Consider the following 17,501-nt stretch of genomic DNA (forward strand, 5'->3'; position numbering starts at 1 on the left):
ACCCAGAAACACAGATTACTATACAGATTAGACAGTGGTTAAGTGTCTTGCAAATCTTACAAAGTAGAATAGCAACTGGTCTTCTTTCAGCAAGATGACAAGGAATAAAACTTTGCCAGTGCTTTTCTTAGTTTGCAGCAAAGAACTTGGGTCCTTAATATCAACAACTTACGGAATGGAAGGAAGCCACTTAATCACTGCCAATGTGTCTATTTATTATGCAGCATGTAATAAGCATCTGTGAATTGTCTCATCATTGCCTTTGAAATTACCTGCTTTAAAGTAAGCTGTGCAATTACTTCTTAAGGTGATAAAGTGCTCAAGAACTCATTCCTGGAAAATGTATCTTAAGAGTCTTCAGTCTTCCAGAAGGTTTCCTCCTATCTCACACAATTGCTTTATTAGAAGATCAATTAGCATTTATCAACTGTGTCTCATCATGATATTTTCAAGACTCTCCGTTTAATGTCTAATGGCCACCACTACAACACCTTAATGAAAGCGCATGGGTCACGGTGGTAGTAGACACCAAATGTAGCACAATGTATCATTATATGGCATTATTATGTAAATAAGTACTGTATAGTGCCTTTCAAATGCACTTCAAAAGAACTTGGAGGAAAAGCTGATAGACTTGACAAGAAAGTACAGTAGTATGAGGCAGGAGTTTGAAATGCGGTGCTCTCGACGTACGCGTACGTCAGTGTCTCGCAAATGCACTGTCGGGTTATCTAGGTGATGTTCTAGAGAAGAAGAACAGGGAGGTAAGAGTGCCGTATGTCAAGTGTGATTATTTTGAAGAGATTACTCTCTGATTCTAAGAGGATGTTCGGAGAAAACTTATTGAAGAATTTCACTGTGAAAACTCTTCACAAAGTAATTCTGTACAAACTGCAAGGGACAGAATGCCTCTAAGACCTATTTTGTAGGGCATTTTGTCCCTGAAGTGAATAGTGTCGTATTTCAAACTATACCCAGAAGAATCTAATTAATTGAAGATAGTGTTTTGACAGTATATGTTTGAATATTCAGCAATTATTTTTACCCAGAGCCACTGAAAAGCTGAAGTGAAAAACCAATTCTATTTTAGTAACACAAAACCACTCTCACCCAGCTACTTCCTTTAGTCAGTTAGAGCTGAACTAATCTTGTACTGTCTTTATGCTTTTGACATTTTGCTGCATTTGACAGGAAAGTGTTGAAACTCTAAAACTGAGAAGGGTCGAGGTGAACCACAGCCTGTGTTTATGTAATTATACATTCCAAGAAACCATTTCCAGAAGGAGAACAGAACAGAATATGTGTTTTACTGGTTATCCATAAGGTGGTAGATAACCCAGGATAACTATTACTGCCTCAGCACCCATATGTTGGGGAATCATAGAATGGTTTGGGTCAGAAGGGACCTTAAACAGCCTCTGGTTCCAACTCCCCTGCCCATGGGCAGGGACACCTTTCACTAGACTAGGTCACTCAATAGGCCCCATCCAGCCTGGCCTGAAACACTTCCAGGGATGGAGAATCCACAACTTCTCTGGGCAACCTGTTCCAGTGCCTCACCACCCTCATTATAGAAAAAGTCCTTCCTTGGATCTAATCTAAATCTACCCTCTTTCAGTTTAAAATAATTACCCCTTGTCTTGTCACCACATGTCCTGGTAAAAGGGCTCTCTCCATCTTTCTTCTAAGCTCCTTTTATGAGTCAGTTACAATAAGGTACCCCCAGAGCCTTCTCTTCTCCAGGCTGAAAAAACCACTTCTCTCTCAGCTTTTCTTCATCAGGGGAGGTATTTCAGCCCTGATCATTTTTGTGGCACTTGTCTGGACCCTCTCTAACAGCTTCATGAATCTTTCTTGTGCTGGATATCAGTCAATATTAATAATATGGCCAATTAAAATGATTACTGTTTTATAAAACTATACTTCCATTGTTATAATTCCAAACATTTTTAAAAAATATTGATTTTAATTACAGCAATAAACAGGTAACTCCTGGAATGCCAAATATTCTCTATAGTCATCCTCCCTCCCTCTGTCCACAGATTTTAAGCAATAAATAATAGTGTACAAAGTATTTTATATTTTTTTTTCCCTGCAATGTTCTGCAGTCATTAAGCTAGTGTTCTGAATAACACAACACCAAAGTTTAGGCATGCAAAAACTGTGCTGACACTCTGAGTAAGTAACAGCAGCAAACGAAATGGTGTTTATGTCTTGGAAAGATTCATCTTCTAATATTTAAGTATAATCCATCAATATTCTGTCTATTAATAAAAATGACTTGTATTTACATTAAAATATCACAAAAATTATTTTTACAGTGTCATTTATCTTGCTGGGAGGGGTATTTCCTATATGCCACCATTTTAGTGCTGAGGTTTGCCCATTGTGATAATTCAGTACGATTGCTGGTTAAGATCTGAAGTCTTATTTAAGAAAGACTTGGCCTTTGCTTCAGCAAAAAGGTTTGAGAAAGAAGGTGAATTTTTATTAATTCTATCTAATAATTTCCCCTAATTTAATTAATCTACATGGCATATGTCTTCAGTGCTTTCTTAAAAATAGAAACTTTTTATAAGACAGATTTTTTTTTTTTTGCATTGTCTTTGAAGGACAGGAAGTTGACAGTATTTGTGACAAATTAAAAAGGCTAGATCCAACAATTTTTTTTCTTCCAATTAAAAGCAAATTCAACAAAATATCTTCTGGTTTTGCTTCCATCTTTCAATGGAATTCCTATTTCCACTGTAAGTCTTCCAGCTGGAGAACAGTGAAAAACATAATAATAAAATTGAAGAATCATGATAGTCATGAAAACTCTGAAGTCTCTGAGCTGCTCATTTATCATGAGAACTGTTACATCCTAACACAATTCCTCACACAGTTCAGAGTTCACCTTTCAGACAAGAAAACAAAAGCAGGTGTGAAGGAAAGCTGAATTCAGTGTCTAAATCTGTAATAACCTTCTCTGAGACAGGTTCAGTGCAAATGAAAAGAGCTGACAGGAATCAGCAAGAGCTCTACCAAATGTAAACGTGGCATTACAATAGCCAAGCTGTTGTAGTGCTAGGTTTAGATCAGCAAGCTGCAGCTTTTCCTGAGAGCTCAGCGGAGCTGCTTAGGGCAGGGCAGCCATTCCATCCTCCCGTAGTCCATTTTTTGGACAGCTCCGCACTTTTGCTCCGGTAGCTACCAGCCTTACAACACAGTGACGGCAAAGGAGGTGAGAAGGGTCTCTCCAGAAGGGTTTCAGAGGACTTTTAATCTTACATCTTGCCCCAGTGATCCCCAGAGGCAGAAAGACCTCCTGATCCAGCTGCAGGGGGGTTTTCTCAGGGCCCAGGGGCGGTACATGCGTGGAATTGGGGTACAGGAACCAATAGGGAGAGCCCAAGGGAGTGGCCAGGGCTAGGGGCAAGGAAAAGTGGGAGGAGAACAATATGGGTAGGAAAAGCAGTGGGTAAACGGATCGCCACACCAAGGAAACTCTTGAATGGTGATTAAATCTAATTTTGGGACAAGGCAGTAAAAAGCATTTGAATTCATCTCAAGTATAATGGGTGCAAACCTGCGTATTTTTTTTTTCTGTGGGCAGACTGGAACATCTTAATAATTTTATTTTGCTCAAAATGGTCTGTATACAAAAGTTATGCAGACAAACAGCACGGCTGTCTGATCTGGATATTGTGCCCAGACCGCACACGTCCAACCTGTGGACACTGTCTGAGCAGAGTAGCCAGTCTATTAAAAGGACTTCCAAATGGTATTTTCTCATGTTCTCCCTTCTTGCTCTTGGTGATTTCCCACTGTAGCAAAGAAATAACAAAGGAATTGAGGGAAGAATTTGGTCAGTGCAATGACCAAATACTTCCCCTGGACTGTACCTTTGTCTGTAAGTGCCTCTGCTCTTGCTGTCCCTAGTGACATCCAGCCTCTGTTCCCTTCTTCCTGATAGAAAGTGTAAAGAATAAGTTGCTGGGAAAATTCCCCCCCCAGCTTGCTGCTCATATGCTGGTGGCACTTTGATTTTGTTGTTGACCTAGCTGATACTGCTTTAAAACATACCATCTGTGTTCTTTCTTCATTTCAGTTTTAGGGCCCTTTGAGGATGCTTGCTCGGGCCATCTCTGCAGTGATACTGTGAGGCACACTGCCTGTGCCACACTGTGCTATGTTCAGGCAGATAGAAGTGCCCCAAGAGCTCAGCAGGATACACTGTAGACACCCAGAAGACTTTACTAGTTCACAAGTGGTCCCTGAACATGCCTTCCTGCTTCCCGGCACTTCTCAGGATTCCTCCTCACCCTGCTGTGTGCCCCAGCCAGAAATTGTTTGAGTGGGGCAGGCACTCAGTGTACCATCGTATGCAGCATGATGGTAGAACTTCAAGAATCAGACAACTGGTTCTTTCCAGTGATTAGCAAATGACACCAAAGTCATCTCAAAATAGGCTCTTTGTAGGAGACAGCAGTTTGAACTGAGACTATAAGCTTCAGATTTTAATAACTGAGCAGTCTTTGCATTTTTCTTCAGGACATTTAGGGATGTACTGGCAGCTGCAGTAAGATCCAAGAAGTAGCTGCCCCGTGATCTGGCTGTCCTAGTGCATCCCTCCACTGTTCCAACCTGATAGAGCCAAGTAACATTGCTTTATATTTTCTGTTTATTTCAACTTAGGATTTACCTGGGGCATGGATCTGTGTTTTGAAAGGCAACCAAGACATCTGCAAAACTTCAGGCAGGCAGTGTACAAGGCCACGTAACAAAACACCCTCCTCCACCTTCTCACCATGACAAACCCCAGAATTTAAGATGGTTCTCAAAACTGCTGAAGAATTGTCTGAGGTGTTGTGACCACATAAAAAAGAGCCATCTTGAGAAAGAATTTTTTCACTTTTCTGCCTCTTGGGCTAGATTCTGGGTACAACTTGACACACTGACTTTAACACTTCCAAATTGTCATGGTTTAGCATAGTTTGGTTTTTTAGTAAAGAAGGCTCCATCAGCCACGGAAGTTATTCTCTTGCAAAGAGGTGCTTACAGCTTCCTCTGTGACTTAACAGAACCAATTAGCTGGCTAGTTTGAATATTGGCAACTTTTTAAGCCGCTTAAGAAGCTTGACACGCCTCTGTGATCCACATTTAAGAACGAACAGAGCCCAGGAAAGCTCTTCTTGTCTTCTGGCTTTCGGACAGGTAGCAGGGGGGGCCTGCAAGTGGCCCAGCGGGGCCGGGCCAGGCCTTGCTCTGCCCAGCCAGGTCGGCTGTGGGGCAGCCCTGTTCCATACGCAACCCCCCCCACAGCCCTGCTCCATGCAGGCAGCATGGCCTGGCTCCCCACCCTCCCCCCTTACAGTGCGGCCAAAGATTCGTCTGAGGCTGCCCCGCTGCCCAGCAAAGATCGTGTGAGCAACAGCGATAAGCAAATTCCAGCTGCGGGGCCCGGGTGAGATTCACCCTTTTAGTGTTGTAAGTTCCCTCCAGAACAGATGAAGCCTGCAGATATCAATCCTCTCCCAGGTCAGAGGAAGAGGGAAGGTGAAGGCACGTGAAGAAAATGCCATAAAGACACCAAAGTCTGTGAAGCAGGAAGAGCTGAAACCCTGAGGGAGGAGAAAGAGGAGATGCTTAGAAGCTGAAATTCTGTTGTAAAGCTGTGGTGGTGATGGACTATGATCAGAGTACCCATTGTAGTTTCATGAAAGCATGGGGGGTGGAGCATTCAAACTGCAATTGTGAGCAAAAGTACCTATGCTGAAATAAGCAAATGTTGTAGTAGCTGTAATTTGATGAGGGCCCTTGCTCCCAGGGGAGGAGGAGGGCCTCTATTCCTAGAGATGAAGATGCTCCCAGAGATAGGTGAAGAGAACCTCTGCTTCTGAAGAGCTCATCCTTAAAATGGTACCCCATTTGCAAAGACTGGACCCTTGAAAGCAGTTGTGGGGAAAGCTGCAAGTCGAGGGAAGGGACTCTCACACGCGAGCAGAGAACCAACCCAGGAGGCTGTCTCGTTGTGACATTGAAGCCATGAGAGAGCTGTTTCTTGTGGAGATGTCTCCACAGCATGAGCAAGAGAGACTCCTCTCCCTGAGTGAACTGAAAAAGATTATTATAGAGGTGGTTACCTGGCTGGAAATCTCAAGGGTTGTCTTTTTACATTGTCAGTGGGAGAAGTGAGAAAGGTGGGGGGAGGAAATTGTTCTGAGGTTTTTTTCCTCTTTCTTTTATGTCTGTTAATAAACTTCTTTATATTCTTTTAAGTTTTGTGCCTGCTTTGCTTTTTCCTAATTCTTGTCTCACAGAAGCAAAATAAGTAGGTAATGGATATTTTGAATCGAACCACTACACAAATTTATTTTAGCAAGCTGTTTTTCCAGTGACAATGCTGTCTTCTGCTCAGGTTTGCTATGAGCAATAAAATGCACAGCAACATCTGAAAACAAAGTAAGATCCATAACTGCTGCCAGAGCAGCAATTCCACAGGCTTCACTGCAACTCATATGTCTTTTTTGTTGACATTTTTGCTGTCTCTGGACATGTGCATCAGAAGCAATTTAATTAATACAGCATCTGCAGCATGACGGCAAATGGGAAATATTCACCTTTATATCCATTATGCTTTCTTTCTCATTAGCTACCCATGGCATTAAGCCATTCTTATTACAGGAGACTTTAGGAAGATGGAATTTCAATTTTTCAAGTTTCAAAATTTGAGAGATATGATTGACTCTTGAGAAATCATTTTCTAACTCATTTAAATTGGCTTTGAGGAAAGAAAAAAGAGCAAAAAGAAAATCCACATATTTCTGGCTATCCCCTGTAGAAATGTCTCCTATCCTTCTGTTTTCATGCTTCTCTTTTCTAAATAAATGTTTTAAACTTTTGGAAACACAGTGACTTGAAATCACTTGTCCAGGGAATGCTCTGCAAGTTCTCTTCATGCTGCTGGTCAGTAACTCTCTCATATAGGGAAGGGAGATGTAAACTCTCCGAGTCTGCCCTGTGGCCTGAAGTTGGTGGACTTTGCAAGTAACTGCAAAGATTTCTGTGACTGAAAATATATCAAGATTGTTTTCCCTCTGTATTTCCACCCCATGGGAAGACACAGATTAGTTGAAATTTTATCCGAGACTAGAAAGTCTGTTTCAGTGCATTTGTCATTTAGCAGTGCTTGGAAAGCTTTTGAAATGATGGAAATGTTTCTTTTGAGATGGTAATCAAATCAGAATCTCTGTCTCTGAAATAATTTAAGTTAAAATGTTCATGCTTAAAGTAAAAAACTGAAATTAAAAAAAAAAAAAAGAAAGAACCTGTTCTGTTCTGATCTTTAATTAAAACTAGACATTTTGTTCTTCAATTTTATCTTTAATCTCTGTAATGGAAATGGAATGATTTCTGTAGCTATTTTGTGTGGCATTATGTGTTGTGAAAATACAATTTCTTTTGTGAGATAATCATAAATACCACTGTAGTTTCACTTTAAAATGCCAAAGAATTAAATTATGGGGAAAGATTAAACATTTGCTGTATATACTATATTCCGAAGTTTAGTGAATGTGTTCATGAGTTCAAAAAGATAACAGAGATTGTTTCTAAAACAGTGTTGTGAAAATCCTACTCTAAATACCTATTATTTTAGGCTACATGTCCTTTGAAAAGGTGCTGAAAGACAATATAAATTAAAAGTTTCCTTCTTAGTGAAGAACACTTTTGATCCCAGTTTTTGCTGGCCTCTCTGTATGCTCAGAAAAGAACATAACAAAACCAGTGGTTTTTTTTCCTCCTTTCAGAGAAATGTCTTCTTTAGTCCCAATTTCTCCAAGCATTTCTTTATGCAGGGTAGCTCCTTATCTCATCAGGAATCCTGCGGAAATAGTGCAATTTCTAGTAACTCATTTGGATTCTAAAGAATAGCAGTTTGGTGTTACTCCTGTACCCCACACTGGATTTTTGGCCATCCACAGCAGCGCTGTGTTGATTTAAAGCAGTGCATTAAATGTCTCTTCCCAGTGTGAAGGCAAGTGGTGCTGAATGGCCCGTGTCCATGTCCTCTAAACTGTTATCTCCCAAACTGGGTGATCACATCAAAATGTCTTTGGGAAGTTGGTCTCAGCCAGTGTTTATACCCAAGCAGGTCTTGGAATCCTGTGGGTGATTATTATGTAGCTAAAGCTGAAATTTAGCTATACCTAAAAGCATGTAAGGGTCTAGCAATTTAACAGCGGGGATGGCGGAATTCCATTGCTCTGGAATGAGCAGGAGCTCAGGTGCTGGTTTTGGTGTGGGGCACAGGAATCTGCCCCACATGTGGCCAAATGCCTTTGTCTGCCATAGATATTTCTGTGATTACACTGCGGCAAGGGGTGATAGATAGCAAAGGTACCTTTGCTTTTGGATGGGAACTCACACAAATGCGTTTCAAATATTCTTGTGAATAGCACTTGCATGACTGCAGATGGCAGGGCTGGCAGAGGTGTTGTTTTATTTCATTTGCAGTAAAAGTGTATGTCCTGTTCTGCACAGTTGAGAATGAAGAACTGGCTCAAGGCTATGTGTGGTCGACTGATCATCCTAAATACAGCTCACCTGGCCAGCACATGATAAGTGCTGATGATGACCTGCTCTTATCTCCAGCCTCAAACACCAACTACCCTGGCCTTTGTGTGATAGGATACAAGTTTCTGCACAGATCCATTTGAGACTTTGATAAAAAGTGTTGATTTACCTGTGGGGAGAAGGGAGAGGTGGGTAGTGTGTACTTTGATGAGTGTGCAGCCAGAGGCCTTCTGGATGCAGTTTGACCTGGGAGTGTCTATGTCATGCCTCATTCATGAACTAGCCTGAGATGTTAAGCTGCTTCTTTCTGCCTCTAGTTTAGGCTGTCCACTTTTTTGGTTTTTTACATCTCTTTTACTGTCTTACCTGACATTTTGTGGCAATTCTCTCATGATAGCTTCTTTTATTTAAGACTGATTATTTTATGAGCCTTTCATTGGCCCCAGATAAATAACTTGGCTGGCATTTACTGTTTCTGTCATTCTGTTGTTCATGGCATGGTTATTTTTGCTGAAGGCTGCTCAGTTGAGCGATCACAGATTAATCATGTGGAACTCAAAGACCCAGGGAAGACTGGAGGAACAATGACAGGCAAAAGAACCTTACTAGCCCACCCAGTGGAAATGGACAACTCAGCTGCTCCCTAAGACCATCCAAGGGGTGGGAGAAAGATTGACCCTGGAGTGAAACCCACTGAGATGAGTTGGTGGGAAAGGACAAAACTGGGGAAAGAGAGGGAGCAAGGTGGACTAAGGAGGAATGAAAGTGGAAAAAAAAGAAGGAAAATGGTAAGAAGGGCTTAACTGAATAAAGGTCAGGCAGCTTGTCTGACAGAGCCCTGGACTTGATGGGCACAGTCTGCTCTCTGTTCTACTTAAATCTGATTTCTGACTGCCTTCTTTGTGACCTTTCTCTCTGCTCTAGATGTGTATGTGCGAATGCTGGCAAACCTTAGCCCACACAAGCTGGTGAACATGAGAGGTCTGGGCCCAGCAGCAGGAGTGAGCCTTGAACCTCAGGGGCTTGTGGGTGCGGTGCCAAAAACTGGAGCATGGCAGGGGCAGTGGGGGCTGCTCCTGGAGAGACTGAGTAGGCCAACAGCAGCAGTGGCCCATATATTGTGTGTGCCACATGGCCCTTGGAGACAGATTCCAGTCCTGATGAGCAGGGGAGGAGGAACAGGACTGGGCCACCTGTGCTCTTCATGTTCACCTGAGGGCTGTGTGAGGCTTTCTCTCTGTGTCCACCCGTGTGGCTGGATGGGTGGGCAGTGTGAGTGCACATGTTCAGCTGTCAGGAATGGGTGCTCAGCCTCTCTTCTGCCTGCACTCAGGTAGAGGGAACACCAGCAGCCCCACATCCCTGGGGCTGAGACAGGAGGAGAGCCCCTGGCTCCCACTGCCCATCAGGTTCAGCTACCTCTAACACAGATGAAGTTTTCCTCTTGCCAAACCCATGAGCACTGTTAACTTTTATGGATTCCTTGACACCTTAGTAAGTTAACTTCTGTCTGTCATCACTCCTAACCCACTTTTACCTGTCACACTCTGTGCCGGGGACTCAGTGATCCGTGACTTTCTTACTGTCCTGCTGCGGTGTCTAATCATGTCTTTCAAATAGTTATCTGCTTAATTTTCTGCCTGTTTTTTCTTACCTCTCTTTTGTTTTTTTAAGAAAACTGCCGCTGCAAAGCATACATGTAAATGAATACATTTATTAGGAAAAAGAAAGAAGAAGCAGGACTCTACTGAGGCACCTGGGATGAATTTTGTAGCTACATTTTCCTGGAACAATATAATTATTATATTTTAATTTGTTTATTAAGATTTTTTTTTTTATTGTTTTCAATTCTCATACAGTTCCTTAGTATCCTGGAGGTACTCTTGTACTTTTGAACTGAATAGTGCAATGTAAAGAAAGAATGCCTTAAGTCTCACTTGAAGATTAAGGCTTTTGAACAGCTCCTTCCCAGATATTCAAAAGCCAAATTCTGTCTCGTCGTGAGCAGCAACGTGCACATATGATCACAAATAAATTTAATAGATTGCCTTTGGTAGAACAGCAATGTTTAAAATGTGAAGTTAACATCCAACAAGAATATCTATTGCCTTTAAGAAAAGGTGAACCCTGTATACACATCAGCCTTAGTGAATGGACTTTTTCACAGAAATAGCATGGCATAAAAATGAAAAATATGTCAATTGTGACAAGGTGAAAAAAGACATTCTGTATGTGTTCAGGACAAACTGCCTGTGATGAGCACTTTTTTAATGCTTGATCATTTAACCCAGATTCCATATATTCACAGGGAAATGTGAGATTATTCAGTGAATGCGCTGAAAGATGTGGGGTTCAGATGAATGAGGTAAAGCATGTCAGACTTCTGTGTAAAGTTCTCAGTCAGATATAAAAAAATTATTTTCTGCCTGGAAGCTAAATTGTAGTATTTTCCTCCAGTGATTAGTTCCAGTGACTAGAGAAAAGTTGGTTCTACCAGTCTGGACTGTAAGGTCCTGAAGGGAATGAACAGAAGGACTTGAAACCCTGCTGGATCTGTGGGAGAATAGATAATTGCAAGACTCTGGGGCTGCACACCAGGAATGTAATTGAATGCATCAACTTATCTCAGAAAGGGTGATAAGAGTCCTTAAGAAGATAATGCCTTTCAGACACACCTGTCAGATTTTCTAGAACAGTAAGATTGCCGCTGGCTGTGATTTGCTCTTTATGGATAAAAGTATATGTATACATTCTGCTGACTCTTTAAAGTGGTTTCAACATTTATACCTTTATATTTTATAAAATTCACCATGAGTGAAGCTATTAAAGTCAGAATCAAAAGCAGTTAGCTAAGATGCTGCAATTCAACATGCTCATAAATCAACTCAGTGTGCTTTGATGTTGTTACTGTGGTCCATGCTTTTTACCTCTTCTGCTTAGACTATTGGATACATTTTGTTTATTATTTGAGAGTGGTTAGTAACTTATATTTATGTTCCCTGAAAGACTTATTCCATATGCAATCACATTAAATAATTTAAATGGAAAAATAAACAGGGCAAAATAGAGATGAAAGAGAAAGGTTGAAAATGAGAAAGGCGGGCAAATGAGGGATTGGAAGGAGCACAAACTAAGAAGTGAAGAGTGAAAACTAAAACTGAAGAAAAGAAAGAGGTGAGGAAAGTCAAGATCAGATTCCTTAGTAACAGAAAAATAAAAAAGTGGTCCAAGTAGAATCAGTGAAATAGAATCAGAGAGTCCAGGAAAACCCCTTGAGAAAAATCTGAAAAGATATGTAAAGGGACAGAAAACCTCAAAACCCCACATTTAAAACAACTTTCATGTGAAAGTTGTAAATGTAAGATTTTGCATAAATTCATCTGAAAGACTTTTAAAACCAAAAGGCCTGGTCTGATAACCTTGATAATCTCTTAATATAAAATGATGCTTTTCCTGAATGAGTTCTTGGTTTAATAATCTTATGGAAATAAAAAAGAGAAAAATATCTTAATTTAAAATGTTATAGTAGAAGTTCCCATAAAAGTCTTGGTAGGTTTTTTCCAGAGGCCTATTACACTTATTTTTACATCTCTTTCAGCTTCTAATGATCTAACTTCATCTTGAAGCCCTATCAAGCAGAATGAAGAGTCCTCTGTCAAATTTCTGTCCTTATGAGGTACTTAAGCCTAAATGAAGTAATTTCTATGATAATAAAATGTTTCAAGGTTTCTTAGTCTTGTTTTAAGGCATGTTTTAGGATTTCATGACTCCTTTCTTGCTCCACCTTCATCCTTCCTGTTTGTTAATACCCTTCTTCAAATGAATATGGTAGACTGGTACCAGGCAGAGATGAAAATCTTTTGGGCTTTTTGCTGAGCATCTCCAAGTTTACAGACCTAAAGATACCATTAAGCTTTTGGGAAAGGATTTAGGTGTAGACCAAATGCTGCTGAAGACAGCACTGGGTCTCTAGGATTTGGGTGACAAGCTTGAGGCAAGTGTGGCTATTGACCAAGCAAATGGAGGGAGAGGCAGTTCATGTTCATTTTCACATGCACCTAAATACAGTGCTGCCTTCCCCATCCTTTACCTAGATAATAATTTTGCAGTAGCAATGCTTGTCCTAGCAGTATGGCATAGGGACTTTATCTCTGAATTAGATGCCTTTTCACTTGAATGTTCCTTTTTGTTGGGGTCAGGCTGATGAGTTGTCTACAGGACAGTACAGTATCAATATTATTCTTTGTCAGAAAACTTTGGACTACAGAGTCAATTAGTCAAATTTGACCATAACTTCCTTTTTTTCCCCCATAAGCTGTTGCAAATCTGTAACAGTAACTTTCCTTCGATGTATTTAGCTGGTCCGGTTTCAGCCATTCCATTTATTTTGGTCAGAATTGTCTGATATTATTCTGAAACACATAAAATTGAGCCATCTTGGCCTAGCTAGCTTCTAAAATAGATGCCACAATTGTCACATATCTCCAGTGCTCTGAATTCTCCACAAGGCTTGGAAACCTACGGAAGGTCCCTGTTCCTGGCTCAGAAATCTCACTGACTGCCACTTCAAAGCTGCTTGTACAGGGTCTCATGCCCTGTCTTAGTCATCACTGTTTTGTATCCTACTGAGCTATTATTAAATTACTGTCTTTGTCTTCTAGTATTTGTGTCAGATATTTCTGCCTTTCATTTAACTGACAGTTTTGTGATTTCTATTTGTGTAGCCATTAACATCAGCTGAATTTCATTCGCTCAAATATAATTGTCTTTTGTTTTCTTTAGCTTCATTTGCCTGAGATTTTGTCTTTTCAGCTTTTTTTTTTTATTTTGTGTGTGAGCTCCCTACAGCTGTGAGACTTCAATAGTTCTGATTTTAATTCCCAGTTAAATAGATTAAGCAAACTGTTACCTTTTAAATTCTGCATACATTCATGTCCTGTTAGCCACTATCCTCTTCCTTCATGCCAAAATAAATCCTTCCCTTAAGTATGATTTTGATGCAAAGATGTGTATTGTATTTGGTAGCAAGATTATTTTTATAACTCCATTGTCATGCATTCTCTTTACAGAGGATCCTGAGCTGATAGTTCAGCTGCATTTCATAGAAAATTAAGGATGGAAAATTGCTCAGGTTTGTGAGCTAAACAGCAAAACCCCCACTGCCCATGAAAACAAAACAATGGACTAAACATCCTTTTGCACAACAAAACCATGGGGTGAGTTTCAGGACAGAATAAGAAGGAATAAGGAACTTTTGCATGGAAACCTTGCTGATGGAAGGATATACAAACACATCCTGGGAGGTGAACAAAGGTTCTTGGGCTGGCATGACAATGGGCTCAGGTGTGTGCATGTTGCCCCTGGATGAATATGGGAGTTATTCTTGTCTACCCTCCCTTAAAAACACTGTGGTGCCAGACTCAGTGAAATGCATTTTTCAGGGCTGGCATGGGAAGGGTAGGGGCCAGGGGGACAAGCTGCACTCTGCTCCTTGCTGCCAGCTTGCTCCTCATCTGCAGGAAGGAAAGCTTGCTCTGTGTGTTGCTTTTGGCTAAAAGAAGAGTTGAAGGCAAGTCACTTGGAGCACGACGTGCTCAGTTGCACTCAGCAGGATAGGATTATGCTCTTACTGGCATGAGCAAGGCAAACCCGAGGCAGTTCTTAACTTCTGCTGTGAGACACACAGAATGAACTGCACGAGAAACTTTGAGGTTTTCTTCTATTTCTGTGCAACATTGGCATCAGAGTCTGTTAATGCCCTTAACTCTTGTTTTAAAGAGAAAACTTATTGGTGCTTCTATTAAATTTCTATTTACTTTATTTGTGGTTTTGACCAAAAAAAGTCCCACAAGACCAACGCACAAATCAAGAGGTAGACTAAATGTCAGGTTCCTGCTACTTGATATTGCTTATCTACAGAGGAATATTCCCACTAGTGAATCTCACAGGCAATTATAGAATGTAATTGTAGGTACAGTTGGAGGTTCACCCTGCAGGAAACATGAGATAGGCTTACTCTCCTCCCTCAAATTCTGGAACAACTGTTCAGTGGCAGACTGAGATGGGCTGACCAGGCCTTCATGTCTGTGCAGCAATTTTCACCTGCACAAGTTGGGGTTTCAGGTCTGCCAGAATGAGAAAAAACACTGGCGTTAACTCTTTTTTCTTGGCAGATTTGCGTAAAAAGTGAGATCAATAGAATACAGTAAGCAAGTTTCATCCTTGGATGGATATACAGCAAATAACTTACAAGTATGCAGCACTCCAAGTACTCACAGACATTAAAATGCTGACAGAATAGATAGGATGACACTGTAGCTTACCCAGCTTTGATAAATAAGCAGAACACCCTTAAATGATGATAGCTGTTACCCAGGCCAAGGTAGTCAGTTGAGATCTGACTGCCAGAAGTTCAGAAATCTATTACTTGATGAGAAGGCCTTGGTCATCAGATGAAGCTGATTAGGCAGTCATTGACAAGGTTATAAAAGAGCCCCCTCCTTTAGTAAACCCATCATCTGGAGCAGCCGGAGGAGAATAGCAGATCTGATGCAGAGGCTGTAATTAACTTTTACCTGGTGAAGTGTCTTCAGAGCGGGTGGAAAAGAGAAAGGCAGAACAGTCAGAGGTGTGTTCAGCTTCTGTTTCATTACTTAGTCTTTACTGGAAGGAATAGCTTTTCATAAATTCTATGCAAAACATATTTGTGTGATGTGCTTTACCTCCTGTCTCTGAGGACATAACCTATGAACTTACAGTCCCTTAAGAGTCAAGCTAGATTCCCAAGTATCAGTGCTGGATCCTTATGATACCTAAAGCTTTGGAGATCAGGCAGGAAGAGCACCCCACCTGTGCAAGTTCAGACACTTCCACGTGGTTATAAGTTCTGACTCCTCTAAATACAAAAATAAAAATTTCAGCTGCTCCTTGCCTGTGGTCTAACTCCCGCCAGTGTCTTCTGCCTCATTAGATAAGGAGGATCAAAAAGGATCATTGGGATTTAGGCTCATTTGAGTTCATTGTGGAAATACATTTGCCTTTTAATTGAAAAGGGTGCTTGGTTTTGGTTCCCTTTCTCACAGTCAGCTGGCTATAAATATTAGGCCTCTTTCAGCTGGAAACCTGGAGGTGTTTCCCTGAAATGAGGGTGGTTGCAGTAGTTTAAATTGCTTTGTGGAAACTGAATTGTTTTAGCTCAGATTCTACTTCATATTAGCATCACTGAGAGCAGTATTAAAGTTTATTTTATATTGTTACAAAAATAGCCCTTGTGACTATCCCTGAATACAACACTCTGCTGAAAGCATACCAGTAACTTGGCAGGCTTAGATGGGCAAAACCAAAAATACAGCAGCAGCTGTCCCATTGATCAGTGTGTACTTATTCAAAACTGCGCAGATCAGATATTTTGTACAGAAACAACCATTTCCCAATTCATTCACAATTACATGGGGGAGTTGGGTAAACTTTGAAATGTGTGCTTAAAAATAAGCGCCCTTGTCCCCAGAGTGCATCATTCCTGATAAGTAATTAATTGAAGATTAAGTTCTACATCTTGAAAATATGACAAGTTTGCAGGAGCCGACTGTTGAACATATCCTGGGTTACTTTCGTGTTTGTGTCCTTTCCTTAAGGAGTCCCTGTTTTAAATTCAGATCACATGATGTGTTCTGGGATCAGTGTATTTTCTAACCTTATTATGCAATTACCTTCTTGACTGCCAGGCAAGGAAAAATAAGTTACATTTTTTAGCAGAGGCTCTGAGCAAAAGTTGTGAGATCTCAGGATTGAAACATAGTCCTGTTATTACCAATACACTTTGCATTAATTTTCCTTTGCTTTTCTTTGCACAGGGATTTTGTCAGTCACTGGGCATCTTGTTCCTTCTGCTTACTGATCACAACTGCTTCTTGCATATAACTTCTTTTTGAACATCAGTTTCAAAACATTCTATATCTATCCAGAATACCTGTTTTCTTACCTATTAGTCTGTAGTGTTTATTGCTTTGTCCATTATTTCTGCTCTGTCTTTATTTCTCTTGAAGAACCATCTTGGCCCATGCTTGAAAGGGGAGGGGAGGGTAGGATGGCCAGCTACAGTATTTTCTCTTTCATTTATTTGGCCAAACTTTCCTCTTAAGCATTTCTGTCTGCCCTATGAGTATCACTTGTTACAAGAAAAGCACAAGCTACATGATGATGACGACATGAACATGTGTTCAGTGGCCTCCAATAAATGACCAGGAATGTACTTTACCACAGGTGCTAAAGGAACAGCCCATCTCCCATTAGGAATGCTTGTGGACTCAGATTCGTGCACTTCTACAATTTTCTTCTTTTTTTGAAGTCTCTGATAAAAACACAGACCACAACCCATGATTTTGATAATTCTGCTCCTTTTTTTTTTTTTTAACAACTATCCCTTAACCCAAAATGTTTGTGCATGAGTCTTTAAATCTATCTCTGCCAGCAGAACCCACAGCTGATTCTAGTAAAAATGAGGGGCAGTTCTCATTTAAGTCAGCAAGGCTGTGGTATATTCAGCATCTCAGTTTCTGTGCACAAATGACTATAAACACTCTAGTCTTATGTCCAAGCACTCCTCAGGCTTTACTTAATCTTTTTTGTTTTGAAAGATTAAGTCTTTTCCCAGATCAGCTAAATCAAAACCTCTCCTTTTAGAACCCTCAAGCACCTGAAGGATAAATAGCTTTTAGTTCTGGTAACTCAAGGGTGATGATCAGCTCCTTTAAAGACTGTGTGGGACAGTGCAGAAAATGTCTCTATTCTGTCAATTCCAAAATCATCTGCTTGCCTGGAAAATAAAAAACAGTCTTCAAATGTATTAAGAAATGAAAAAAATACTTTGGTTAAAACAGGATAAATGATGGATTCAGAGTAAAGTAAAGTTAGAGTGTTTAATCAGTAGGGCTGAAGCCTTAAAG

The 17,501-nt window shown here is 40.6% G+C and overlaps 1 long non-coding RNA gene across 3 annotated transcripts in view; it reads left to right on the forward strand.

Moving 5' to 3' along the window:
• The first annotated feature begins 15,062 nt into the window (after positions 1-15,062).
• LOC138107274 (uncharacterized) overlaps positions 15,063-17,501 on the forward strand; it is a 56,927-nt gene continuing 54,488 nt past the window's right edge. For 2 of the 3 annotated variants that reach the window (XR_011149366.1, XR_011149367.1), the window contains exon 1: positions 15,063-15,184. This is a non-coding gene — a long non-coding RNA (uncharacterized lncRNA). The remainder of the gene's footprint in view (positions 15,185-17,501) is intronic. The other variant, XR_011149368.1, reaches the window with a different exon arrangement.

Source organism: Aphelocoma coerulescens, chromosome 3 (genome assembly GCF_041296385.1).
Source record: "Aphelocoma coerulescens isolate FSJ_1873_10779 chromosome 3, UR_Acoe_1.0, whole genome shotgun sequence".
NCBI classification, from domain to species: Eukaryota; Metazoa; Chordata; class Aves; order Passeriformes; family Corvidae; genus Aphelocoma; species Aphelocoma coerulescens.